A 27,350-nucleotide genomic window follows, 5' to 3' on the forward strand; every position below is an offset into this window, starting at 1 on the left:
TGGTAACTGGAAAAAAAAAAATCCTTTTGATTTCTGCAATTTACTTTTTTTCTTGAAGGTGGTGTTCACCAAAACCTCTTCAGTCTTTAGAACTTTGCCCTCGGTCCCACATTCAGTCAGGCTCAGCAGAGACCCCTCTTCCCACACTTCTTCCCAGTAGTAAGACCCACCACCTACCTAGGTGGTTTGGCTAGCAGGTTAAATGCTTCCTCTTCTCAAGTTGTTCGTTTGCATTAATATGGAACCTCTGAGTGAGAGACAATGGTTTCTACCCTTCACTGGAAATCTGGAATTAAGGAACTGCAACTTGCAAGTATAAGGCCCTTTTGTAGGAGAGAAATTTACTGACAAAATGAGTTAGGATTTTGAGAAGAAAGTGCAAAACCTTCAGAATCTTTTCAGTTGTATTCAAGGGCCAGGATATTGAAGGTTAAAAAATAAAAGCCTTAAGAAATTCCCTTCAGGGGTGCCTGGTTGGCTCAGTGGGTTAAAGTCTCTGCTTTCTGCTTAGGTCATGATCCCAGGGTCCTGGAATCGAGCCCCGCTTCAGGTTCTCCACTCAGTGGGAAGCCTGCTTCCTCCTATCTCTCTCTGCCTGCCTCTCTGCCCACTTATGATCTCTGTCAAGTAAATAAATAAAATCTTAAAAAAAAAAAAAAGGAAAGAAAGAAAGAAAGTCCCTTCAGACTGTTTTTTTGGTGAGAAGAAAAGCCAAAACATGGAGAGGGATGTAGGCTGAAGAAGAGTGGTTTCACAAATGGTCAGGTATGTTGTAAGGTGTAGGGAAGAAAAATTTTTGGAGGAGAAAATAACATATTATCTAAGGGAGAAATTATGGTCAATAGAGGATAATCTTGGGGAGACAAGACGGCCCATGTTTGGGAGTAGAAATGGATAATGAGTCTAGAACAGAAGAGTGGCACTCCTTCTCAGTCAGGACTAAAGTAAGTGATTCAGGTATAAAAATTGAGATGGGGTTTAGGAGAGTTAAAGACAGAAAACTCATGGTAGATCCTCAGTTTATAGAACTGGAAGAAGACAAAGTACAGTGGGGACTTGAGAAGAGCAGAAATGGGACAGGTTGGGAGAAGTGCCTTGGATAATGTCCCTGCATAAGTGTTCTGTCTAATCAACCTCCTGATGACGAAAGGAATTTAGAGAATTGGTGAAGACCCAGCCAAGTCCGGATAGCATAGATATTCACTGGAACAAAGTGTTTTCTTAGCCTTTATCCAGCAAAGCATGGTAGTACAGGAGCAAGTTCAAAAGAAAATTTTCAACTGCAAATAAGAATTACAAAAAATAACTAATAATAATAATAATGTCAAATAGCAACATTTTAAGGGACTTTATTCACAGATTTTAGTGATTTTAATCACTGCAAACATGGAATACAGTATCAAAATACTCATCACATGTGATCTGAGAAAAATACAGACAGAAAAGATTATTGGAGTAAAAAAAAATTAATTCTTGTTTTCTTCTTTCTACGCTAGCCCAAGGCAAGAATAAAGGAAACATCAGTGTAATTCTTTCCATTAGACACATCTTCTATTCATTATTATTAGAAGTTTTTTAAAACCAAATCATTGGTATTTCTTAGTACATTAAAAATGAGTCATACAATTTGCATTTTATTTTTTCTATTCTCCAAAAACAAACACACATACAAAAGCCAGAAATGAAAAGCATGATGTGCAAACTTCCACGATGGCAAGGCATGAGACAAGTACACACTATGGTCCCTGCTGATTCCTTTTCCATTTTAGAAATATTTAGGGGGAACATTCATATGTTCAACTGTTTTGTTCCACAGATCAACCCTGTATAGGATTATCAACTAGGTTTAAATTTTACTACAAATTGTAAGAGATGTTTCTCCAATCAAAGCACCATATTAAGTCTTATCTATTTATGTAGTTTTCCAATTATAGTAAGATAAAAACTAATAGCAAAGCATATTATTCAACTTAAAATTCCGTACAGTAGTTAGACCTATGTAGCTTACACACACACTCATCTGTTTCTCTCAATAGATATTTGTAATTTCCAAATTCCAGGTTTTTCACAAAATATGGTCCCTCTAGGGTGGTAACATAAACATTGCTTTCTTACGTCTTACTAACATGGCAAAATCACCAAAAGAATGTCAGTGGCTACATGAGAGAGCTATAAAATGCTTAAAAGTAATATTTTCATGAAGACCCACTTGAATAGCCAGTATCTAAATATCAAAGTTATTTACAAAAAACAGTTGGTATTGACAAACAAGCCCAAAGTGACTAAAGGAAAGCAAAGAACTTGTTATTAAAGTTCAAGATTTTTCTGTGTACTAACTGCATGTCTCAGTTCATTTCTTTCTCAAATTTGAGGTAAACTGGAAAATACCCAGAAAACAACACCTCTCAACTGTAAACTATTCTCTTTACTCTGTGAGATCACCAGAAGGCATGAAGAATCGACTTTGTCACCTGTCTTTCCTCACTCTGAAAACTCTTAGGGGAAAGAGCGCGCACCTGCCAAGCTCACAGTGCATAATGTACACACAGGTGGGTCTTTAATAAAAATCCTTCAATGGCGAGATTAGAGGTTTGCTTGGAGAACCAGAGAACACATCATCTTATGTGATGACTCAGTGACAACTAACATAATATACGTCAGCCTGTTTCCTTACCAAAATATAATTCTTTGAGTCTCCTTTAGGTAAGTCTGTTAAGTTTTTAGACCCAACATTTTGAGGCAAGATCCGCCCCAGGGAAAGGGGAGTGGTTGAACGAAAAACAAGTAGAATTCGGGTGGATCAGCGAGCAGAGAATTAAGAGATGGCGTGCAAACTCACCTGGAGTAGCAGAAGCTGCACACATGTCAAAGGTCAAAGGGCAACGTCTCAGGGGCTCCCCGTCGCAGGAAAAACGAAATGCCCACACCTAGACTCTCATGGATTCGAGGTGAGATGAGGGACAAACCCTACCACGCACAGCTGGGGTTGGCAGGAAGCCAAAGCACAAGCTGCCTCGGGTTTCAGAGCCAGCATGCAGGAATCCCCCATGTACCTCTTCCCTACAGCCCCTCCCGCTCGCAAAGCCCGAGACACCTTCAGCCTCACTCCCCACCTTCTTCAGGCCCTCTCGCTCTTAACAGCATCGGTCTCTATGGCGACCTGAAACCGCAGTTCGCATTGGCCGGTTCAATATGAGGGCCGGGCCAATGGGGAGGGCCAGCCTTCTCCTTCCGACCAATGGGGTTGGCGGGGAGCAGGTCCGGAGACGGCGGCGTGCTGACGTTCCCGGGAGCCCGGGGCTGGCTGGGCAGGCGGGCTGGCGGCTGGGCGGGCGGCGGCGGCGGCCTCTGGGCAGTAGAGGGGGCTCCGGGGCTGAGTCCGTGTCGACGCCGGCCGCGGAGGCGGCACCATGGGCACCGGGTAGAGGGGCAAGTTGGCCACCGCCGCCGTCTGGGGTGGTGGAAGAGCCACTTCGGGGGAGGGGGCGGGTGGGGGAGGGAGGGGCGGGCAGCCGCTTGGCCGCGGCACTTTTTTAATTTTTTCGGGTGCCGCAGCGGCGACCCCTCGGCGCAGATGTCCCTGATTCTCCGAGCGACGACGGGCGCAGCCTAACCTGGAAAGTAAGTGTGCGAGCTCGCGGGAGGGCACGAGGACTCCTGCCCCCGAGACCCCCGGCCCCCGCCCCCTCGTGCCCGAGCCCGGACCTGCCCGTGAGGGGCGCGCGGGGGGACGGGCGCCTCCCTCCCGTTACTCCGTCCCCACCGCCTCGCGGCCGCCTCGGCTTTCCTGCCCCGCCTCGTGTTCCTGCCCGCACTCGCCTGCCTGCTCCCCTCCCCCCGGCAGGCGCACAAGTTTCACCCTCCATTTGCTTTTCCCGGCTATTACTCTCCCGGGTCTCCCCTGCACGCCGCGCAGGACCCTCCCCACGTTGGCATTTTCGGATCCAGAGCCCCCAGCCCCGAACTTCAGCGCCACGCAGAACCCTCCCGGACGTCTTCCCCGAGGCTCCCCCGCTCTTGTCCGCCTGGCACGCCGCCCCGCGCCCCCAACACCGTGGGGTTCCCGCCTTCCTCGGCCCTCGGGGCGGTCTGTGCGTCCCTCCAGCCCCAGATCCTGCATCCTGGCCCTCTTTTTCCTCCCACGCCCCGACTCCCTGCGTGGTCTCGCGTTTGCCTTCGGAGTCCCGCGCTCCTGCAGGTCCTGCCCACCCCGCTCTGGCCAGCGCGCCCCTCGCTCTTCACGGCGTATCCTCACGCTCCACCCCTCCGGGTTCCCGAGCCCGGAGCTTCCCCGGCTGCCCTCCTCCGCCGCCGCTTTCCCCTCACCCTGCCAGGAGTTGAAGCGGAGCTGCGGCACCCCCCCACCCCGCCACCCCCAGGGGGTTCTGGTGTCCCTGCCCACCGCTCGGGCTGCTTGGCCCTCTCCCTTTTACCCCGACCCGGGAAGCAAGGGGTTGAGCGCCGGGGCTGGGATTTGGCTGCGTGTTGGCTGAGTGCGACAAACAGCGAGCGCGGGCAGTGGAGGCGCCGCGGCGGCCGTGGCCACTCGGGGCGCAGCAGTAGGCAGGTGTGTGTGTCCAGCGGGGGAACGCGCGCCGCGGGCTCCTCGGCTGGCGACAGATTGTGCAGGAATGCGAGGAATGCACCAGGGGCATAGTCCACACGGCCCGTCGCGGCTGCACTAGCGCTTTCCCGGCCCAGCTCTCGCCACGCAGCCAGAGGTCACCGGAGCATCTTCGGAGCTGGTGAGCCTAGCTCCACTCCTCTTCTTCCCTTAACCTCTCTCCATGCGGCAGAGAGGGCGCGGAGGGGAAGCGCGGCAGTTCTTGGGCTTTAGCTAGCCGTTAGCCTGGGTTTTGCTGCATTGGTCTCAGGGACCGTGAATTTGAGGCGGTTGGTGGTGGAGCCAAGGTTATTGATCGTTGCACAAGATTCTTGGCAAGTTTGGTTTGCAGGGTTTGAATAGTGCCTGGTTTTTACGAGGGTTTTCTGAAAACCTTCAGGAAAGGTGTCCAAGGTTCTTAGAGTAATGAGCTTGCAGCCAACGCATTTTAGCTCTATCAAAAATGTCTGTTAATGCTCACGGATAGGGATGTACTGCAAGAGAGAACTTGAATGCATCACTTTGCTGTCATAAGAATTGTAATTTTTTTCTCGTCATGCTGGGTTGTGTTTAGACCTCTTATAATACATAATGAATAGAAACAGAGAAGCAGTGTTTGGTCAGCGATGGGACAGATAGAACTGTCTGGTACAGTTAAATTCGGGGCGTGTCAGTTACCACTGGAAGTAACACAGGGACAACGCAATCATGTATATTTCGAGATGCAATTTATTAGTTGAGGTCGCAGTTCTTTTTGTTACTAAGTTTGACTGAAAAAAATAAATACAGTCTTCCAACTTTTAAGGAATAGTAATTATACAATCAGTAATGATTCATATACATTTTTGGTCAAATTTTATTTTCTTTAATGCAGAAAAACAAATTTTTGACAGACGGTGCTTTTCTAGAATTGGGCTTAGATTATTTTATTTTAAAAGGGGAAGTAGAAGACTGCTTTTCTCTTTGAATACAATACATTGATATGGAAGTATCTTCTTTTCTGGTGCCTGTGAAGCACTTATGGAAATGGTAACATAAAAATGAGAACAACTGATGTCCAAAATAAGGTTTCTGGATGTTGTAAATCATACTGTGTGTGCCTTTGTTTGACACTTTGTTTTAGAGGTTGAGTTTACTATATGCCTCTCCACACTTGGTTATTTTTGTATCAGATTCAGGAAAATAATAGGTTGATGGTCTCAGCTGTCTTCCAATACCTACTTTGTATGGATCAAATGCATTGAAAAGTATAAGATGAGAATCTTTTGGTTAAGGACTCAGCAGAAAGGAAAAATGGAAGAAAACAAACAAACAAACAAAAAAAACTTTGCACTGGGAAAGGTTGTGTCTTCTGCCTGCCACATTGTTTTTCAGGTATATACTTAATCTGTAGATAGTATAATTTACAGGTTTAACTCTAAATTAAAGTTAGTAACATAGTATAGGATACCGGGAGGTGTTTGTAGATGCCAACAGGAAACTTGTTATGTAACAATATCACATTACAGCAGAGTTTAGCACCTGCTTATTTGATTTGATGTGAAGATTAGAAAGTAAAAGCACATTCAATTTCCCTGCTACATTAGAAATTGAAATAACTGGTTCGGGTGCATAGATAATGTATATAAATGTGCAGATAATTTTACCTGCTTCAAGTAAAGGTAGGCTTTCACTTAGAAATATATTCTTGTTATAGATATTTGAGGAGAAGTTTCAAAACTACTAATCATTCACAACCAGTAACATAAGCTGTGTTTTGGCCAAAGTATATTCCCTCGCCAACCCCCACTATTATGTAAGGAGAAGGTGCAGCATTTCATGTATTGTATGTTATACTGAAGATCCTAAATTGTAGATCTAGGTGTCCAGTTATCTTAATTTTTACCTATGCTGTTTTTGAAGGAAGATAGTGGAGCAGGGTAGTAGTGATGGAAAGCATAAGAGAAGGTAAGCAGAAAGTAGGAGCAGTTGGTATTCATGGAGGGGGTGGAGGGATGTTAATGCTGCATTTATAAGCTGAATAAGCCAAATCTACTTAATCTACTTCTGTAATTCTTATATATTAAGACTTAAAAAAAAGAACTACTCTCAAACTCAGTTTAATAAAAACTTTAGCAATTGTATGACCTTGAGTATTTGAATTAAGTCTATATTAATTCAGAACTGAAGTTTTTTTTTCTTTTCTATGCAAACTGGGAAAATAAATTTAAAACTTTTACATTCACTTAATTAAAAAATCCAGTTATTGCCAATTTTAAAATTGAATTATTTCCTTGTTGTTGGCCAAGAATTGATTTAAATAGAGAATTTTTGTATCCTAGCTGATGCGAATCACTTGAGAAGTCCAGTCTCACTGGACTGCTTTGAAATATTAAGATATTTTGAGAGTGCTCTCTAATATTCTTTTCCTGTTTCAACCAAGAGGTAAATCCCTAATTTGCTTATTTGTAAAATGGAATCATAATAATGAAGTGAATATTTTTATTATTAACTGGAAGATAAAATAGAGGTTATTATAGGGTTATTCTAGGGCGTAAACATTCATGGAATTGTATGACACTTTGGGAAGTTGCCTTCACGCCTTCAGTGTACTGGGAGATAATGACTTCTTCAATGTGTTAAATGGTTTTGTAGTGCCTTTCCTGCACTGACGGGGGAAGAAGAATCTGATGCAGAACACCAGTGGACTGATTGTGTTTGGAAAATTGGGTAACTGTTTCATGCCCAAACTGTAACTACAAATAGCTCCAGAGTGTGAGAGTGAGGAAGTAAAACTTTAAGCATAACTGGATGTAAGGCTTCATAAACTGCCAGTACTCAGGAGGTCAGTTTGATGGCCAGCTGTAAGAAATAACAGGTTTCTTTTAGGATAAGGAGAAAAGGCCCCTTGGTCACAAAGAGCAATCATTCATGTGCTTGCTGGTTTCATTTGAGAAATTGTATGACTTTCAACTATTGTTTAGATTACCACTTTAGTAATTCAGTGGAATTATCTTCATCTTTTGGGGGCTATGTTATCATAACTAAATTGAGGATTTTATATGATGTTGCTTTTCAGTTTGCTGCAGACATTCCATTTGTCATTGATCTAAGTTGTTTTCTTTCTTTCTTTTTTTTTTTTAAGAGGTTTTATTTATTTGACAGACAGAGATCATAAGTAGGCAGAGAGGTAGGCAGAGAGAGGGAAGGGGAAGCAGGCTCCCCGCTGAGCAGAGAGCCCGATGTGGGGCTCGGTCCCAGGACCCTGGGACCATGACTCGAGCTGAAGGCAGAGGCTTTAACCCACTGAGCCACCCAGGTGCCCCTAAGTTGTTTTCTTTTTATAACTTAGATTTACTTTTATTTGGTACACTAATGTTAGCTATAGTCCTGATCATTTTATTATTCATAGTCTTGATGATATTATAGTTTATTTGACTAATACATAATGGTTCACTGAAGATGATAAAATGTCATTAGAGATTGATTGTAACTTTTTTTTAAAAGATTTTATTTATTTATTTGACAGACAGAGATCACAAGTAGGCAGAGAGGCAGGCAGAGGGAAAGGAGGAAGCAGGCTCCCTGCTGAGCAGAGAGCCCGACGTGGGGCTCGATCCCATGACCCTGAGATCATGACCTGAGCTGAAAGCAGAGGCTTTAACCCACTGAGCCACCCAGGCGCCCCGATTGTAAATTTTTACTACTATAAAATACATAAATCAAAATATGGAAGTATCTGCATTATTTTAAGTCACGTCATTGTGAAACATTTTTCTTGAACTGAATAATGCCTGTCGATTGGGTAGATGCCAATCCTCATAGGCAGATATTATATCATATAGCCCTCATAAAGTCCAGAACTCGCAAATGAAGGGTTGGGGAGGGAGGGGGCAAGCGAATCAATAACCCTCTTCCTTCAAACAACCAAGGCATATTTGGCTTCTATGATTATTGTCTGTATTAAATATAAACTTGGTGAGTTGTGAATCAATTTACATTTTGTAAATTTAGTGAGTTGTAAAGGGAGTTTATTCTATTCTTCCCTAATCTGGATCCCCTCCCTAACCTCCCTTCCCTCCAGCACACACACACCATCACCACAATGCATATGTCTGCTTGGAGAGGCAGAGAAAGCCCCTTTTCAGGGACCACTTGATATAGAAGTTGGTGCTTTGTGTTCCAAGTTCAATTTAGAGTGGACGTGAGTTTTTGTCATAAAAATGGCATTATATATGAAACTTGAGTAAAATGTACACATTTTGAGGGATTTTGTAATCAAAAAATGTACACATTTTTTGAAGAGGGATTATCAGAGTTATTGTAAAGGCTTTGGGGGCCTGGTCTGGAACTTGGAATACTGTTTTTCATAGACACCCATAACTGACTTACAAATTGACTTAAAACACTGGGTAAGTAGTGTTTGAAATTCTGGCCCATTGTAAGCTCTCTCTTAAATTGCAGACATGAGGGGGAGAGGAAAAGCACCCTATTCCAGAAATTAGTAGATCTAAGTCTATGGTGACAACCCATTTAAAACATTTGGGTTTATAGCTTTCTCCTATTGAAAATGCCAGGGTTTGGATTGCATTGATCTAAGATACATTTCAGCTCAAGGTTTCCAAAGCCCCCAGTGTTGTTTTTTTGTTTGTTTGTTTTGTTTTCTGTTTTTTTTTTTTTTTAAGAAAAGGTTTCCTAAGCATTCATTTATGTAATGAGTCCTGTTTCTCCTCCTCGTACAAATCATAGCAACAAGATAGTTGGGGTTCTCTTTTGAGACTTTTGAATCTCACGTTCATCTTAAATTGTTGTTTTTCCTTTTTTTAACAATGTCATTTTGGGAAGTGAGGGGAGGGATCAAAATATACAGTGTTTTCAGAGTCTTGATTATCTACCCCCACCCCTCATCCAGGATTAACCATGGCAGTTTAGGCCAGAAAAAGTCCTTGGGCTTTCACCTTGACACTGAGTGAATTCCATAAAAAATGTCATTAAGGCAGTGAGTGAGCTGTGTGGTTAGTAGCCAGACTGTCATAGTTCAGTTCTATTTATTTGCTAGGTATGTGACTTGGTACACTATATAATCCCTGTGGATCCCTTTTTTTTTTTTTTTTAAGATTTTATTTATTTATTTGGCAGGCAGAGAGGCAGGCAGAGAGAGAGAGGAGGAAGCAGGCACCCTACTGAGCAGAGAGCCCGATGGAGGGCTCGATCCCAAGACCCTGGGATCATGACCTGAGCCGAAGGCACCTGAGCCACCCAGGTGCCCTGTGGATCCCATTTTTAAAATGAGATCTCATTTACTCATTTGTAAAACAATGATTAAAAATATCATTTTTATCAGGATTAAATGAGTTAATATATGTGAAGCATTTTAAGCTCTGGGGCAGCTTTTAATACATTTAAGTCATTATTCTTCCATTGTGGTACTTAATAATACTTTTTTTTTTTTTTTAATTTATTTGACAGACAGAGATCACAAGTAGGCAGAGAGGCAGGCAGAGAGAGAGGAAAGAAAGCAGGCTCCCTGCTGAGCAGAGAGCCCGATGCGGGGCTCAATCCCAGGACCCAGGACCCCGGGATCATGACCTGAGCTGAAAGCAGAGGCCTTAACCCACTGAGCCACCCAGGCGCCCCAATAATACTTTTTTAAAAAGCTGTATTTATTTATTACAAAGTGGCAAGTGGGGTGGGGGTGAGAGAGAAAGGAACTTGAGCAGACTTCCACTAAGCACAGAGCCTAAGGTGGGACTCCATCCCAGGACCCTAAGATCATGACCTAAGCCTAAAGGAAGAGTCAACACTCAACCAACTGAGCCACCTAGGTGCCCCCTTAATGATACCTTCTGTAGCTTCTACTGTATATCAGGCAAATTATTGGCTTGCTTTCTTTGATCTGAGTCAACAAGATTTTGAATCTAAACATAGTATTTCAGGGAAGAAATAAACTCCTAAAGAGAAATGATGATCTTGATAGTTTGTAAGAGATTGTCCATAAGGAAGAAAATCCAGCAAAATAAATCAAAAAAGGACCTTCTTAAAATAGGGAAGTTAATACTTTTTTTTGTAGGTAGGCAATACGTAGAGGCATGTAAAATACTGCTAAACCAACACATGTAAGAGATTTGGTTCAACATTCCTTAGTAAACTTATGTTTAAAAGGTAAAGACTGGGGCACCTGGGTTGCTCAGTCATTAAGTGTCTGCCTTTGACTCAGGTCATGGTCCCGGGTTCCAGGAATCCAGCCCTGCATCAAGCTCCCTGCTCAGCGGGAAGCCTGCTTCTTCCTCTCCCACTCCCCCTGCTTTTATTCCCTCTTGTGGTCTCTGTGTGTCAAATAAATAAATAAATAAAATCTTTAAAAGTAAAAAAGTAAAACGTAAAGACTGATAATCATGTATTGCTGGGGTCAGAGTGGAAACCTTGCAAAATGTAAAACATACCTTTTAAATAAATAACTATTGCATTTGTAATTCTGAGTAGGAGTCATTTTATACAATGTCCTTGCTAGTCAGTACCTGAAGAAAGTGCTAGTGTTAATCATTTATGTACTCATGCACCTAAAGCTTGTAAACTAACTTTTTAAGCTGCCTTTTCTGTCCAGAATAGATCACACTTGAAATTGGCAGGAAAAAGCCAAACCAGGAAGGACTAGAAGAGACCTTTGGAAGATATTTGATGTAATAAGCCAACAGACAGTGGTTTAACAGATATAAAGAGTATCTAATTCTAGACCTGGCTATACTACTAAGTTGTGTGTATCTCATGAGTGAGTCATCTAACTCTTGGGCTCTAGTGTTCTCGTGTATAAAATGAGGGACTTGGACTAGATGCTCTCTAGAACTCTAGTACTTATATTTATTTTGCTGTTCTTAGAACATTATGCATTCTCATTCCATTTCATTTTTCCCTCAGCAAAAATGAAGACTGTCTTCTCAAGAATTTCTTATAATTTACTCTTTGGGATAAGAGGAGAAACTTGAAGTTGTATACCTGAAATGCTCAGCTCATAAAAATGTATTTGACCCCGTACTGGCTGAATTAGTAGCCAGCTTCTTAGACTCATTTGTTAAGTCGGTCTCCTGAGCACTTTTGAGTCGTAGCCCCTAATTGAGACTACATTTTCTGGAAGTTGGATAGAAACAGAAAGGGATTTAGATAGTGGTTAGAGGGGACTAATCTGTTAAATTGAGAAAAACCCACTTACCATTTGCTTTGATTTGTTCTCAAAGAAATTAACTGAGGCAGAGTTGTTCCTCTGAAAGCATCTTGCTTTTCCATAAATACTTTATGTGCCTAGGAACTCCCTAATTCATATCTAATTAAAGAATACAGGTATCTTTCATCTAGTTCTAATCTTTAAATACGGACAACATATCAGTGTTCAGAAACTAGCGGATTTCAACAGAAGGATGCTGTATTTGAATTTGTGCTCTTGGGGGACGCCTGCGTGGCTCAGTTGGTTAAGCAGCTGCCTTCGGCTCAGGTCATGATCCCAGCATCCTGGGATTGAGTCCCACATCGGGCTCCTTGCTTGGCAGGGAGCCTGCTTCTCCCTCTGCCTCTGCCTGCCATTCTGTCTGCCTGTGCTCGCTCTCTCCCCCTCTCTCTCTCTGATAAATAAATAAAATCTTAAAAAAAAAAATTATGAATTTGTGCTCTTGGGTTTGTATAGTTTTGGGTTTTTTGTTTTGTTTTGTTTTGTTTTGTTTTTAAACAAAAACTCGATTGAGGAGAGCTGCTTCTAGATCCTGCCCCTTACAAAAGGGGGAAAAATCCTTATAGCACTTACATATGTATACATCCATAAATAGTAGTTTAAAAATACTGAGATTGACTGTTTTCCTTTGCTAATGCATTAAGTACATTACTTTTAAAAGGAGAGTCAGATATACTACTAATGCATGCAATAGTAAATGAATTTTCAATGTCATGATCAAAGTAAACACTTGAATAGGATTTCCAGTTTCCATACCTTCACAAGAATTAGAAACACTCATGTAAAATAGAAACTAGTAATAACCACTTTGAAGTGAAGTACACCATCTTTTCCTGAGACCTGTACCCTGGATTGAATGGGGAAAAAAGACTGATTTAGTTGGAAGTAACTTCTAATTCCTGAGTACCAACAGGGATCCAAACAAGGGGACTGAACATGATTAGTGCTTCATATATTTACTGGAACCCTACTGTGGGTGAAGTATTATGTTCTGTTTTGAATACCTCTTATTTAAAAAGATACAGGATTTATTTTAGCTCCCTTCAAGCAATATTTATCAGTTCCCTTGCTCTGTATCAGACTGTGCTAGGCCTCATGGCCAAGTAATGATTTCCCCCAAGAGTTTTGTAGTCTGTGTTGGATTCAGTATTGAAAATCTCCATCTTTAAGGAATCTGTGATTAATTTTACAATGTAGTTGGGAAAGATAAGACACATGAACTGGAAAAAAATGTCCTAGAAAACCTTGGTATATAAACAAACATGCAAAATTTTTCTTTAAGTGTTAAGAACGAGCCATAAAATGACTTTATATTAACTAGGCTTTAGCTAAATCTACTTTTTAAGTATGTGTTACTTGATACATTGCCAGAATCTGGATAGACAGCTGCTGCATTAACCACTGTCAGTGGCTTTCATTGGGAAAAAACCTTTTCATTGGAAAAAGTGCTCCCTTACTGATAATTAGATAGAGATTTCAGAAAAGATTTTAATCATGAACTTGATTATTTTGGTTATAGTTCTTGGAATACTTTACCACATAGCTTATATGTAATAATTGATCATGGTGAAAATGAAATATTTGTGGAAAAACCATAATTTATTTTTCAAGACTTGCCATTTTAAGGAAGTTCTTATTTTCATACAGCAGTACTTTGCTTTATTGTGTTTTGTGCTTTTCTTTATTCTTTATGCAATTTGTGTGCCTTTTTAAGTCCAAACTTATTATCTGTTATTGAAAATATTCTCTTCCGTTGTTATGAATAAACACAAGAATGCTTTGAAAATCTCTTGCGACATCTGCTAGAATACTCTCATTGAATCTTACCTTGCATCTCACACTGATGGACTGATGGGAATTTTCCACTTATTGTCAATTTGTCAATGACTGAATAAGCAGAAAAGTCAGCTTTTTTAAGACACTGAAAAAGGAATCAGAAAACCCAGTTGGACTTGCACAAGAACTGTTATTATTTTGGGATCTGTGACAATTCAGCTGTTAAATGTCTAATTCAGACTGTCGGCAGATGAAAAATATGTGTTGTCTGAAATCTTTGTACAGTATATTGGCAGGTGTCTGTCTTCAAAAATATTGTTGTGGGTCATTTGATTGGAGCTCTGAACACAATTTTCCATAGAAGCAACATAAATCCAGAAATTCACTATCCTAAGATGTAACTGGAATATATTGGTTCTAGGATTCCCATCCTTCTCTGAGGTACTCAATATAGTAGGGACTTCGTCTTTTTATATGACTTACTCTTGACCTCTAGTCTACTTTGTATGAACAAGTTTGTTTTTTTAAAAAACATTTTTAAAAATACTTATTTGTCAGAGAGAGAGATCACAAGTAGACAGAGAGGGTGGGGGGAAGCAGGCTCCCTGCCGAGCAGAGAGCCCAATGGAGGGCTTGATCCTCGGACCCTGAGAGCATGACCTGAGCTGAAGGCAGAGGCTTAACCCACTGAGCCACCCAGTCACCCCAACATTTTTTATTTGAGTATAGTTGACACACAATATTGCGTTAGTTTCAGGTGTACCACATAGTGATACAACTTGTCTGTATGTTGTATGATGCTCACCCCAAATGTAATTATCTGTCCCAATCCTGTGCATTTATTCCTTATGCTATGTCTTTTATTCCCATGACTTATTCATTCCCATGACTTATTCCCATGGCTTATTCATTCCCATGACTTATTCATACAAGCTCCAGTGGGAGCTTGTATCTCCCACTCCCTTTACTCGTTTTGCCCATCACCTCTCCCATCTGGCAACCATCAGTGTGTTCTCTGTATTTATAGGTCTGATTCTGACCTTTGTGTCTTTTTTGTTTTTGTTTTTGTTTTTTTAGAATCCATATATAAGTGCGGTCACGGTTTTTGTCTTTCTCTGACTTATTTCACTTAGCATAATACCCTCTAGATACATCTATGTTTTCTCAGATGGAAAGCTTCCATCCTTTTTTATAACTGTGTAATATTCCACCATATATTTATGCTACATATGCTCTAACTATTCATCTATTGATAGGTGCTTGGGTTGCTTCCATATCTTGGCTATTGTAAGTAATGCTGCAATAAGCATAGAGATGCATGTATCTTTGTGAATTAGTGTTTTCATTCCCTTTGTGTAAATACCCAGTGGTGGAATATCTGGATCATGTGGTATTTTTATTTTTAATTTTTTAAGGAACCTCCATACTGTTTTCCACAGTACCAGTTTACATTACCACCAACAATGCATCCTCACCAACACTTGTCATTTCTTGTCATTTTGATGTTAGCCATTCCATTCTAACTGGTATAAGGTGTAACTCATTGTGGTTTTCATTTTCATTTCCCTGATGACCAGTGACATTGAACATTTTTTCACATATGTGTTGGCTCTCTGGATGTCTTCTTTGGAAAAGATCTATTCAGATCCTCTGCCCATTTTTTAATAATCAGATTAGGTTTTTTGGTGTTGAGTTGTGTACATTGTTTATATATTTTAGATATTAACCCCTTAGGAAATACATCTTTTGCAAATGTCTTCTCGCATGAATGAATGAGTTGTAAATTATGATTTTGGAATACCTTCTACTACTTTTGGATGAACTTCTGTCTGCAACCTTCTTTCCTTTATAAACTACTTTTAGAAACTGGTTTTAGACCCTCAAAACTGTTTATCATGCATATTTCAGAGGAAAAACTGCATCTGCCTTTTTAAAGAGATTACCTTTGTAATACAGCTTTCTAGATTAATAATTCATTATTTCAAATTCTTTACTAAAAATCATCAATTATGGGGCACCTGGGTGGCTCAAGGAGTTAAAGCCTCTGCCTTTGGTTCAGATCATGATCTCAGGGTTCTGGGATCAAGCCCCACATCAGGCTCTCTGCTTGGCAAGGAGCCTGCTTCCCTCTCTCTCTGCCTGCCTTTCTGTATACGTGTGATCGCTCTCTCTGTCAAATAAATAAATAAAATCTTTTTAAAAAATCATCAATTAGAAGATTTAAAACAGATTGATTCATGTTCATATTAATTTTAATTGCCTGGGTTATAACTGTGGTGCCATGAATTTACATAGTGCTCTTTCTCAGATATCCATATGCAGCCATCAAGTACCAAGACCAGCTTGGTCAGGCTTTGGCACTTTCTGTGTTCTTATCTTTTGTGAATTAGTAATAGCTTTTATATACTCACCTGACAAACTGAGGTCAAAAGTAGGTGTAATTTTAAACATGTGAAGTTTTTCAAAGGAAACAAGTTACTAAAATGGTATAATTCATACTATAAAAATACATGAACATTAGAAGTATTATTAACTTCCATCATTACAAGCATCCCCCATCTTGCCTTTTTACAGCTGCGCCCTTGCTTCTCTTTCAATATCTAGCAACTAAGATCAATATCTAGCAACCAAGTGTCCTCCATTTCTATGATTTTCTCATTTTAAGAATGTTATATAAATAGAATCATATAATATGTATCTTTGAAGGTTTTTTTGCTTATTTTTTGTTTTTACTCAGCATAATTCTTTATAGATTCATTCAGGTTGTTACATGTATAAGTATCTCTTCTTTTTTATTGTTTTGTAATACATAATATGAATTACCAGTTTGTTTAATCATTCACCTGTGGAGGACATCTCAGTCATTTTTAATTTATAATAATTCTCAATTTATAAATATAACTGCTATAAATGTCTGTGTACAGCTGTGTTATCAAGCTTTAGATTTCTTTGAGGGAAATGCCCAGGAATGCAGTTGGTGGATTGAATTATATATATATTTTTGAAGATTTTATTTTTAAGTAATCTCTATACCCAACATGGGGCCTAAACTCACATGCTTCTCCAACTGAGCGAGTGAGGCACCCCTGCATTATAAATTTTTTGAAGGTTTCTTTTGGTTATTATACATTGAATCACATAAGACCTCAGTAATTTAAAAGTTAGGTAAATTATAAAAACCTGTCTATAAAGTCTATAAACATATTGTCTGTAAATATATATATATATATTCTTATTTTTCTTACTGATTTTGTAAATACTATCTACGGCAAGTTTACCTCATTTTTAGCAAAACTCCATCATTTGTTTTAAGTGGAAATAATGCAGTTGCTTTGTAGCAATTTCAGTATTTGTGTTTTTCTATTTTTTTTGGACAGCAGGTATATTCAATTTCTGGTTAACAATACTGTATTTTTAAATGCAATTTTTAACATTAGGTTTTGTTCTGTATTTTATCTGTGTTGGATGTAAGTAATCATAGGTAACGTTCTTTCAGAAAAGTTGTTTATTGTGTACCATGCTAACAGGCAAAGTGGGGATGTACAGTAAAGACAACAGTATCCTTGTAGGTGACTGGAATTGATGCAGTTGTCAGGTGGAAGACAACAAGCATACCTGATATTTTTATTTTTATTTTTTTTTTAAAGATTTTATTTATTTATTTGAGAGAGAGAGTGTGAGAGAGAGCATGAGCGAGGAGAAGGTCAGAGAGCGAAGCAGACTCCCCATGGAGCTGGGAGCCTGATGTGGGACTCGATCCCGGGACTCCAGGATCACGCCCTGAGCCGAAGGCAGTCGTCCAACCAACTGCGCCACCCAGGCGTCCCATCATACCTGATATTTTTAAAGGCAAGGATTCTTTCTTCCTGAAAAGAAGACATTTTTTTAAAGCACAGTTTTCTCACTTTCTCCCTTTCTCTCCCCACCACCTGCTTTTTGCATGACTATATACAATTTCTGCCAGAGAAAAATGTTGAAATTGTGTCTGGCCTAAATAAAGTCTTTACTATTGATAATTTGATTTTTTGAATTAATGTCCTTTCTACCTAGAATGTCAAATATGTTTCTCTTCATAGTTTAAAATACTGCCAGATCATTTAGTTTTATATCATGTTCTGTATTATATTTTTAGTCTAATATTTTTATCAATGCTTTTAGCATTCATAGTCTTCCAGAATCATAGCTGAGAAGACAATTGATGGCCATAAGCAATCCTGAAATACAGTTTATACAGTAACATTCTTTTTTTAACACTGTGCTTTTAAAGATTTGATCCTTTCTTTATATTTGAATGATATATCCTCAGTGCTCTTTAACTTCCCAGCAGTATGATCTTCCCAACAACTTGTATATTTCTTGAAGGCTTTTCTCTAGGTAACTAGTATTCCTTCTCTGCCAAGTGAGCCCATGGTTTTTTTTTTTTTTCATCAAGGTCTAATTCGGTGACCCTTTCATAGTGAAGCCTCCTTTGGCCCTTCTTTTCTTAACACTTTGTGCGTGAATGTGCTATGAATGTGTGTCACATTGTTTTCAAACTTCTGTGTCTCTTTTTTCCTGGCTGTGTTGTAAACCCCGGTCAGGTTAGAGCTGTGTCACCGCCATCATTACAGCTCTCACATAGCAATGTGCCTGCCATATAATATGTACCAAATGCCTGCTTTGGTGAACGAACAATTAAATTCTTTGTTTATAACCTTAGTTGTCCCTGCCTCCCCTAACCTTCTGTAACTCCTGGTTGTTTACCCTGCAGGATGGCTTCAAACTCCTTAGCCTGCCTACCATTTAAGTCCTTTTACAATGAAAGCCTAATTAGTGTACTTTCTGAACCTTCCACATCTGCAAAACTAGTTTTTACACACTGTCCCTTGCCTTCCTGCACTCCACATTTAAATCTTTCACAATCCTCCAAAACCTAGTTCAAATATTTCCTTTTGTGAGTGACCTTCTAGGACCACCCTGGCTGACTGTCCTCTCTCCTCCAAATGTTTTTACTTGTACTCTGGCTTTTAAACATAATCTCACCATGATGGTTTTTTCTCTTGTCTCTTTCTCCCAAGTAGATTATAGTCCATTGAGGGAAGGGTCCTTGTCTTGCACATTCGATATAACCAGTGACACATTTCAAGAAGTCATTCAGGAAGTAGAGGTTGTGTCTGCTGGTGATGCTGGCAAGTGGAATTAGCCTCTAACTTAGGCATACCCAAATGTCCATGAAAAGGCAGTCTCTCATTTGTCCTTCCATTAATAATTATTTGCATAGCACCTAGCATTTAGCGGTCTTTAATATGTCACTTAGATATTTTGGTGACCTCAGTAGCCAAATAACCTAGATCCAAGTGAAGTTTTGATTTTTAAAAAATTCTTGTTTTTTATTTAAATTCAGTTAATTAACATATAATGCATTAGTTTCAGGGATAGATGTCAGTAATTTGTCATGTCAGTCTTACATAATATCCAGTGCTTATTACAGCACGAGCCTTTCTTAATATCTGTCACCAAGTTACCCCATTCCTTTCTCCTCCAGCAACCCCCTCAGTTTGGTCTTTAAAAGACTCCATCTGTGAAATAGGCTGTATTAAGTGAGAGTTTGCTTCCCTAAGTTACTGTCTTTTATTTTTATATATTAGCACCACGTATGAAAAGAGTGAAACCTGTGGCTGAGAAAACAAACTTTACTTCTTTAAGTTTTTGTTTAACAATGAAAAGACTATATGCTTCTGAAGCTACAGAGTTGTGGTGTCCATTAGGGTAGCTACTGACCACATGGGCTATTTAAATTTTTTAATTAAAAATTTAGTTTCTTATCCTCACTGGCCACTGTATTTTTAACTGCTGGATGACTATATGTGGCAAGTAGCTGTTACAATGGGCAGATACAGAATGTTTCTGTCATTACAGAGAATTCTGTTGGAACTGGTGTAGAGCAGTAGCTGGGACCAGCTATAAATAAAGAAGAAAATGATAGATGCTTTTAGAGTAACAAAGCAAAATAGCATAGCTTTACCATCTTTAAAACATTTCTATTAATATTCATTTAATCTTTTTAATAATTGTAAAATAGGTGATCCTCTACCTTCATTTCACATGCAAGGAAATTGTGAACATCACAGTGGGAAATAAAAAGAGTAACTCTTAAAGGGCATTAAAATATACTGTAAGCTTGTAGTTCAGTTCTTCATACTGAAAACAGTTGTTATTTAATAGTAAATAAATATTTGATTAATGAATTATGGAATGTGTTTGATGTACATGAATGTATGTTATTTTTGCTTTCACTTAAAATTTCACCAAGTTAAAAAAATAAACTCAATTCATTTCCTTTTGAAATTTTCAAGAGAGCTCAGTGAATCTTAGTCAATGACCATTTTTTTCTGAGGCCCTGTGGTAGGCATGAGGAGGGATGTGGAAATGATGCAGAAAAGGCCTAATTCTTTGTTAATGTCCTACACTAAGGATATTTGCTCTACAAGTGATACTCTAGTAGCAGTTGAACCTCAGAGATCCCAGAAATGTCACTATTGATTACAGAAAAGCTTGATTGTCTTCACATATGTAGCAACTTCAAGCCCACCAGAGCCCAGAGCCTTTTACTCTCCTCTATTCCGTTTACATGCTGAGACCTACAGGGACAGCAAAAGTATAGAAAGCAAAGAACTTGTCCTCAGGAAGCTTGTATTAAAACTTTTACATAATTCTGGGGACAAAAGAAGGAAAGTAGCTGTGCTGAACAGCTTCCATTTGTAGTTTTGCTTTGAAAATTTTAAAATTAGGGGCGCCTGGGTGACTCAGTCTGTTAAGCATCTGCCTTCAGCTCAGGTCATGGTCTCAGGGTCCTGGGATCAAGCCCTGCATCTTGCTCTCTGTTATGCCGGGGCCTGCTTCCCTCTCCCTCTGCCACTCCCTCCGTTTGTGCACTCTCTCTCACCCCTTTCTCTTTTGAATAAATTAAAACAACTTTTTTTTTTAAAAGAAAATTTTAAAATTAAAAACTGCCTGGAACACATAGATATATGGGTATATGGAATTTGTTAACCCACATGCACAATAGTAATTCATTTAGTATATAGACTGTCCCCTTGCTTCATAGTCATAGGGAAGTTAAAGCAGAGTCCTCCCCCTTCTCTTATGTTTTCCGTTAATGCTGACTTAAGACCCAGACATTTCTTTTTTTATAAATTTTTTAGTTAAATATTTTTACTTAAATTCAATTAATATATAGTGTATTATTAATTTCAGAGGTAAATGTCAGTGATTCATCAGTCCTATATAATATTCCATGCTCATTGTATCATGTGCCCTTCTTAATGCCCATCACCCAGTTACCACTTTCCCCCAACCCCCAAGACCCAGACATATCTGATTTTAAACATCCATAATTTAACTTCAAAACAAAAATGCTGATGTACAATTTTAATTGCTTTAAATTGATATATCTCAACATTTCCTGTTTTAAATATTTAACATGTAACAGATCTATGCAACATAGGCTATGGTTTTATTTCTCACTGCTTTTAAGAAACTAGGTGATTCACTCTCTTCATGTGAGCATGTAGGCTGTAACTTGTACAGGCCACTTCCCAGCTCTGACTCAGTTTGATTGTAAAGACAGGAGAACTGATAGAGTCTGTTTGAAGATAGTTTTTCATTCACCTTTTTTGGATTCATTTTAACTTTCAGTTTTGTACTAAGCCTCTTAAAGCTTTTTGGAGCAGAGAACAGAGCTGAGGAAGAATGCATTTTTATTCTGTATCTTATAGAAACCATTTGCTTTGATAAGCTATATTTAAGTTTTGGCTGTCTTGTAGAATGAGTCTGAATAGTTTAAGGCTGTTTAATTTTTCAGTAATCAAAAGTGTTTAAATGCTTTTGTTAGGTTTAATGTGGTAACTTAAATGGAATTACTTTTCAATGACTAGTATTGTTTTTCTTTGAAATAATGCTTAGTTTGATAAATGGTAGTTAATAGAAGAAGGAAATTATCCTGATCTTGTAACTATGAATAAGATTGGAGAAATATTAAAATAGGCATTCATTGATATTTAGGTTGGATGCTACTGCTTATGTCAAATCAGCTAGATGAAGAGACAAATCTTACTTCCAGTGTGTCTCCTCTCATATGTGTGATGAGCTTCTGTTACTGCAGTGATGTGCACAATTTGAAATAAAGCACAGTTCTTCGTGTCAGCACTTGAAGGCTTTTTTTTTTGACAACAAGCAAAATGTTAGACATTTCAGCATGAATAGCTCTCATGATCCAGAAAATAGGAGCAGACAGTTTAATTGTTCTTGACTATAAAAATTAAATCTGATACTAAATTTAATCCAGGAATCTATTCATGTAGGATTTTCCCTTATTTTAAACAAAAATTAAACTTGCATATCTAAGCAACTATATTGATAAAACATTTAGAAGAAAATTCATGCCAAGTGATTTATAACCCATCTTTACTCACCAATTATTATTAATCCTATTGTTTGACTTCCTAACTCCATCCATAGCCATGCTCACACCACTTTAGAACTTTTCTTCTACTAAACCCTCTCTTGGGCCCTGATTATTTCTTCTTGACCTCTAAGGTCTTGAAAGATTCTGCTGTCCTGGGTGGCTCTAGTAGTGTTTATTGAAAGGGGCTTGGACTGTCAACCTGGGACTTAGGGTAGGACCAGAGTCTTGGAGCTGTGTTTATAACAAGCATGGTATTTTTAACTTAGACTGTTCATGAAATAGGGTGACTTAGCTATCCTGACAGGAGTTCCCCGATGTGGTGGGCTTTCACTGGTGTCCTAAGAATGACAGGCTTTTTGCCCTGCCCTCAGCAGTTTGAGGCTTTGTTCCATAGTAGAGATAGGAAAGGAGAATCAAGGCAAGATTTTGTGCCTTTCCTGCAGCAGCTGCTGTTCCAGTGCACCAGGCTTGCACCTAGTGGGAGGTTCTCTAAGGACAACCTGAGTGTGGATTCACCTCTTGACTGCAGCCCTGCAGGATTCTTTGTTCTCTTGCTTGCCCACATTCATACTTTTCCGATTTGCTAAAAATTCTAACTCATTTCTTACTGGCATTCAGCAGCATCTGCACAAGTAAGTCAGTCTGTTCTTGGAGGTGCCTCTCATCCTTTAATTCCAGGTTAATTGGTTATACTGAGGCTTCAGCTTTTTGATGGGTTGGAGGAAAATTGTGAATTAGCAGATTGTTTGGTGCCATCAGGGTGAGGTCTCTGATTTTCCTTCCTATCTCCTTGAAGAAATGTTACAAGTACTTTTTATAGCTGCTTTGAAGAATATAATCTTTCTACTTGAAATGCCAAGAATCCATGGCCCCACTCTTTAAATCCTTTTATTGGAGCTTTTTTTATTTTTTGGTAGCTTATGATCCATGTCCCCACTAAGTTGTGGACTAAATGTCATGAAACTGATTTTATTATTTTTTGTTTTATTCTTTTTTTAATCTTTAACGCCCAGCAGAGTACCCTTCACAGAGTAGGCGCTCTGTGCTTATAGACATTGTAGTAACATTTTAACTTAAGTGAGGACATTTTTTCTTACTGTATTTAATGATGGCAGCATATTCTGTGTCTTGCCCACATCCCATGGCACTCACCATTGTCTTCTGACCCAGTAGCTTCCTCCTGCAAGCCCTTGGGACTTTTATCCTGAAGACTTTCTCTGCCTCTAGCCAGCATTAGCTCAGGTGAAAAGTGCTAGGAGTTTACCACCTGTAGTCACCCTAGCAGCCCTCAACCATTAACAAACAGGAACTGGATCAGTAGCCTCTTCACCCCATCAGAGTATCTCTATAGCCTACCCTCTGTAGACTTCAGAAGTCCCCAGCAAGCATGAGATCTACCTGATCACAGTAGTAACCTCACTAATGCATGCTGTATTGATGTCCTTCCCTGGCCTATCCCATTTGTTCAGCTCCCACGTCAGTTGTTTGTACTCAAATCCTTGGGGTCTCATTCGCTATGGAGACTTTAAATTTACATAAATATTTAGACACTTGAAGTAGTTCTATATATTAGAAACAGTCTGCAAAATTAAGGAGACTTGAATATAGGCAAACATACATACGTACGTACGTACATGCATACATTTACTTATTTATGGGGAGCAGTTATAGCTTTCAGATGAGATCGAGCACACTCGGAGTGGTATGGCCGTAGACCAGTTATAGCTTTCAACAGATTTTTGGTTTTTTTAAGATTTTATTTATTTATTTGTCAGAGAGAGGGCGCAAGAGCGCACAGGCAGAGTGGCAGGCAGAGGAAGAGAGAAGCAGGCTCCCTGCTGAGGAAGGAGCCTGATGTGGTACTCGATCCCAGAACCCTGGGATCATGACCTGAGCCGAAGGCAGTGGCTTAACTGACTGAGCCACCCAGACATCCCTTAACAGATTTTTAAATGGTTCTTTATTTCTCCTTTCCCCAAAGAGTTAGGATAATTGCAATAAATGAAAAGAAATATCCTTTTTTCTCTAAAGAATTTAGAGTAACTCCCTTTTAAAAAAGACTGGTATACTGATTCTATTTAGATGTGATGAGGAAATCATTGGGGCATTGTAGGTACACATGTGATCAGATCTCAGTAACTGAATTTTAAAGATATGATTTCAGATTACATTGATGTTGCTGGTTATGTCCATGTGGCAGAGCAGAAATGTGTCACATTTTACAGTTTCTTTCCTATGCTTTTGAATTGGGGCTCATCCTCGGAAGTTTTAACTGAAGTAAAATAGTGTTAGTCTTGGAATAGAGAACTTCTGTTTTAAATATAGGAAAATTCACTATACTGTTTTTCTGATCATAAATGTGATGCATACTTTTGTAGAAAAATCTTTAAATGCAGAGAAGCACGAAAGAAGAAAGTAAAATCGACCTATATTTACTTGTACCCAGAGGTGACCACTGTTGCCATTTTGTTGTAAATAATCAAATTCATTTTTAAATTTATGGTAATGTTAATGGTAATGTTAAAGTTAAGCCACAGATACTGTGATCTGTGCTCACTGAAGAATAGCACTGCTGTCAAGGTCAGTGCTTACAGAATCAAAGACCTTCAGACCAGGGAAGGAGGTCAGAAATCACCACATGCAATCCCTTCCTTTTCCAGGTAAATGACCAGAGTTCTGGGGAGGTGGTTACTCAAGTTCATTTGTGTGCCTGAATCAGGAAGTATAGGTAGTTACCTTTTATAGGAAGTACCTATATCAGGAAGTATAGGTACTTATTCCTTAAGTAGTTGTGTCTGTGTGTATCTGCAGCCTGGTCATCCTTTGGAGGAATAGCCTTTGTAGGCTGGGCCTCACAGGCTTATGACTGAGTCCTTCCTGAGATGGATGCCAGATTATTCTCTGCATGCCATATCCCTCTTTTACTTCTTCAGGTGGTCAGTTTGCCACTTCAGTGGTCACTTTGCCTTAGGTCACTGGAGAGGAGTTATTCATGAGACTAGACTCTAGGTTGAGTTTCAGGAAGCAGTGGCAGGTGTGCGGCATCTTTGGAATCTTTGTTACTGATATCTTTGTCATCCAGTCTCCCAGACAGTCCTAAATCATAAAGCTAAAAAACGATAGAGACCTAAGCCTTGGCCAGAAGCTAAGCCAGATACCATGTTAGTAACCCAAAATTATTAACTGGGTTGTAAAACATATGTTGAATTTACTGAGAGTTAATATCTCTTCCTTTCACTTCATGGATTAATTTCATGGGTTTAATTTTGATTTTATGTTTTAGTTTGTAGGAGTTCCTTTTTTAGCTTTGTACAGTGATTACTATATTAAGCTGTTAATTTTTAGGAAATACTGAAGGAAAAAAATACATGCAAGTGGTATGGAATTCACATGTAGCCCCAGATTTGATATTCAGATGTTTTTAAAAAGTAGAATCAAGCTATTATGCATATTCAAAATATGCTTTTTTTTCTAAGAAGTAAATAAAAGTTACACAGTTTCCAGGATAACTCAGATGTTCAGTGTAAGTTGAATCAAGTAGTTGATCCCTAGGGATCTAACACATTCTCACTGTGTTACCAAAACATTCAAGGGCCCCTCTATCTGTTTCTGGGCTTATCTTGATGAAGTAGCCTCACCAAGACCATCTTTCTGCTTCATGTTAAATCGCTGGCTGCAGTACTTACAGCTTTGATCTAGTGGTACATTGTGATGATACTATTTACTATTTGTTCATAAGATACTATTGAACTAAATCCTAGGTCCTAGAAGTTACATAAAAGAAGTTGGTGAGATGGCAGTGAATGACGTCCTAAAGATACTTGCATCAGAATTTGTCTTCTACTTGTGTAGTTCAGTTAATTTGTTGCTTCAAGTATCATATCTTATGGTCATTTTATTTAAATCTAAGAATAAGCTCAGTGTGGGGAGAGGCCTATCCATGCTGTCTAGCTAGCTAGGCAGTTTATTTTATATTATTTTTTTAAAGATTTTATTGATTTCTTTAAGAGTGTGAGAGCACAAGCAGAGGGAGCAGCAGGCAGATGAAGAGGAAGAAACAGGCTCCCCACTGAGCAGGGAGCCCCATACAGGGCTCGATCCCAGGACTTTGGGATCACGACCACGGCTGAAGGCAGATGCTTAACACACTGTGCCACCCAGGCACCCCTTTAGCTAGCCAAGTTAAAAACAATCTTAAGTGGCACAGTCAAACCCTCCCATAATAGTATTAATGGGATACAGAAAATTCAGTCCTGTGAAATGTGGAGTTGGATCAGTACAAGGTTAATGAGGTCACCAAAGTAAGTCTGCCTCTGAAACTAGCCAAGCACAAATCCTGGGAGTTTGAGTGCCAGTTCAATTATATATAAAATTTTTAAAGATTTTATTTTATTTATTTGACAGATGGAGATCACAAGTAGACAGAGAGGCAGGCAGAGAGAGAGAGGAGGAAGCAGGCTCCCTGCTGAGCAGAGAGCCTGTTGCTGGCTCCATCCCAGGACCCTGAGATCATGACCTGAGCCAAAGGCAGAGGCTTTAACCCACTGAGCCACCCAGGTGCCCTATAAATTTTTCATATGTGAATTTATATTGTCCTAATTTGTATAGTTGTGAGGCACTTATCATAAGATCTTGCTGTGACTTGTTCATTACAGAAAGTCTTTCCTTCCTAAGTTCCAGACTTGTTCCTATCCTGCATTTGTTAGTGACCAGGAAGAAATTCAGGATAGGGACCCTTTGGTATCTGCTAATCGTTATAGCCAAGTAAAGCAGTAAACCAGCATCAATAATTATAGAAATCATAACTGCTTGGTTAGGTATTTGTTATTTTGGAACACTGGCAATGGCCAAATATTTAGGTCTAGAGTATGAACCTGATCTGTTGGTTTGGCCAGAATTGTCTTAAACCTTTAGATGTCTACATGCATCTAAATAGCACTGTGCCTCATACTGAAGACACAAGGGAGCTCAGTGCACTCCATGAGCTTTTAATCTAGTCTTCCTCCATTATGTATACTAAGGAGAGGAAGAGAATTTATTGGCAGCAATAGATAGTGGGCCCAGTTGTTTCAAGGCCACAGGAAACTCCCAGACTGCAGGTCCAGTGTGAATACATGGCAGCATCTTGGGCAAGGCACCATGTTTCCTACTAGCTAATTTAGATGAGAATTCAGGACTTTAATCTTGCCCTCCCAACTCTGCCCCCAGAATTTAAAAACAGGAAGTGATCTAGGCCAACTCACCTGGAGGTCCATTTTACAAACAAGGAATTGGAAGAAAATCATGCCAGAGTGAATGAACTGCTTGAGTGCAGCAGAAATATCTTA

General features: G+C 39.5%; 1 protein-coding gene across 2 annotated transcripts in view; it reads left to right on the plus strand.

Moving 5' to 3' along the window:
* Positions 1-3,535: 3,535 nt before the first annotated feature.
* PKP4 (plakophilin 4) overlaps positions 3,536-27,350 on the plus strand; it is a 248,166-nt gene continuing 224,351 nt past the window's right edge. The window contains exon 1 of one of the 2 annotated variants that reach the window (XM_044242115.1): positions 3,536-3,621. The gene's annotated coding sequence lies outside the window, so the exon portion shown is untranslated. Of the gene's footprint in view, positions 3,622-4,700; positions 4,746-27,350 lie in introns of those variants that run through there. The other variant, XM_044242116.1, reaches the window with a different exon arrangement.

Source organism: Neovison vison, chromosome 3, assembly GCF_020171115.1.
Source record: "Neovison vison isolate M4711 chromosome 3, ASM_NN_V1, whole genome shotgun sequence".
NCBI lineage: Eukaryota > Metazoa > Chordata > Mammalia > Carnivora > Mustelidae > Neogale > Neogale vison.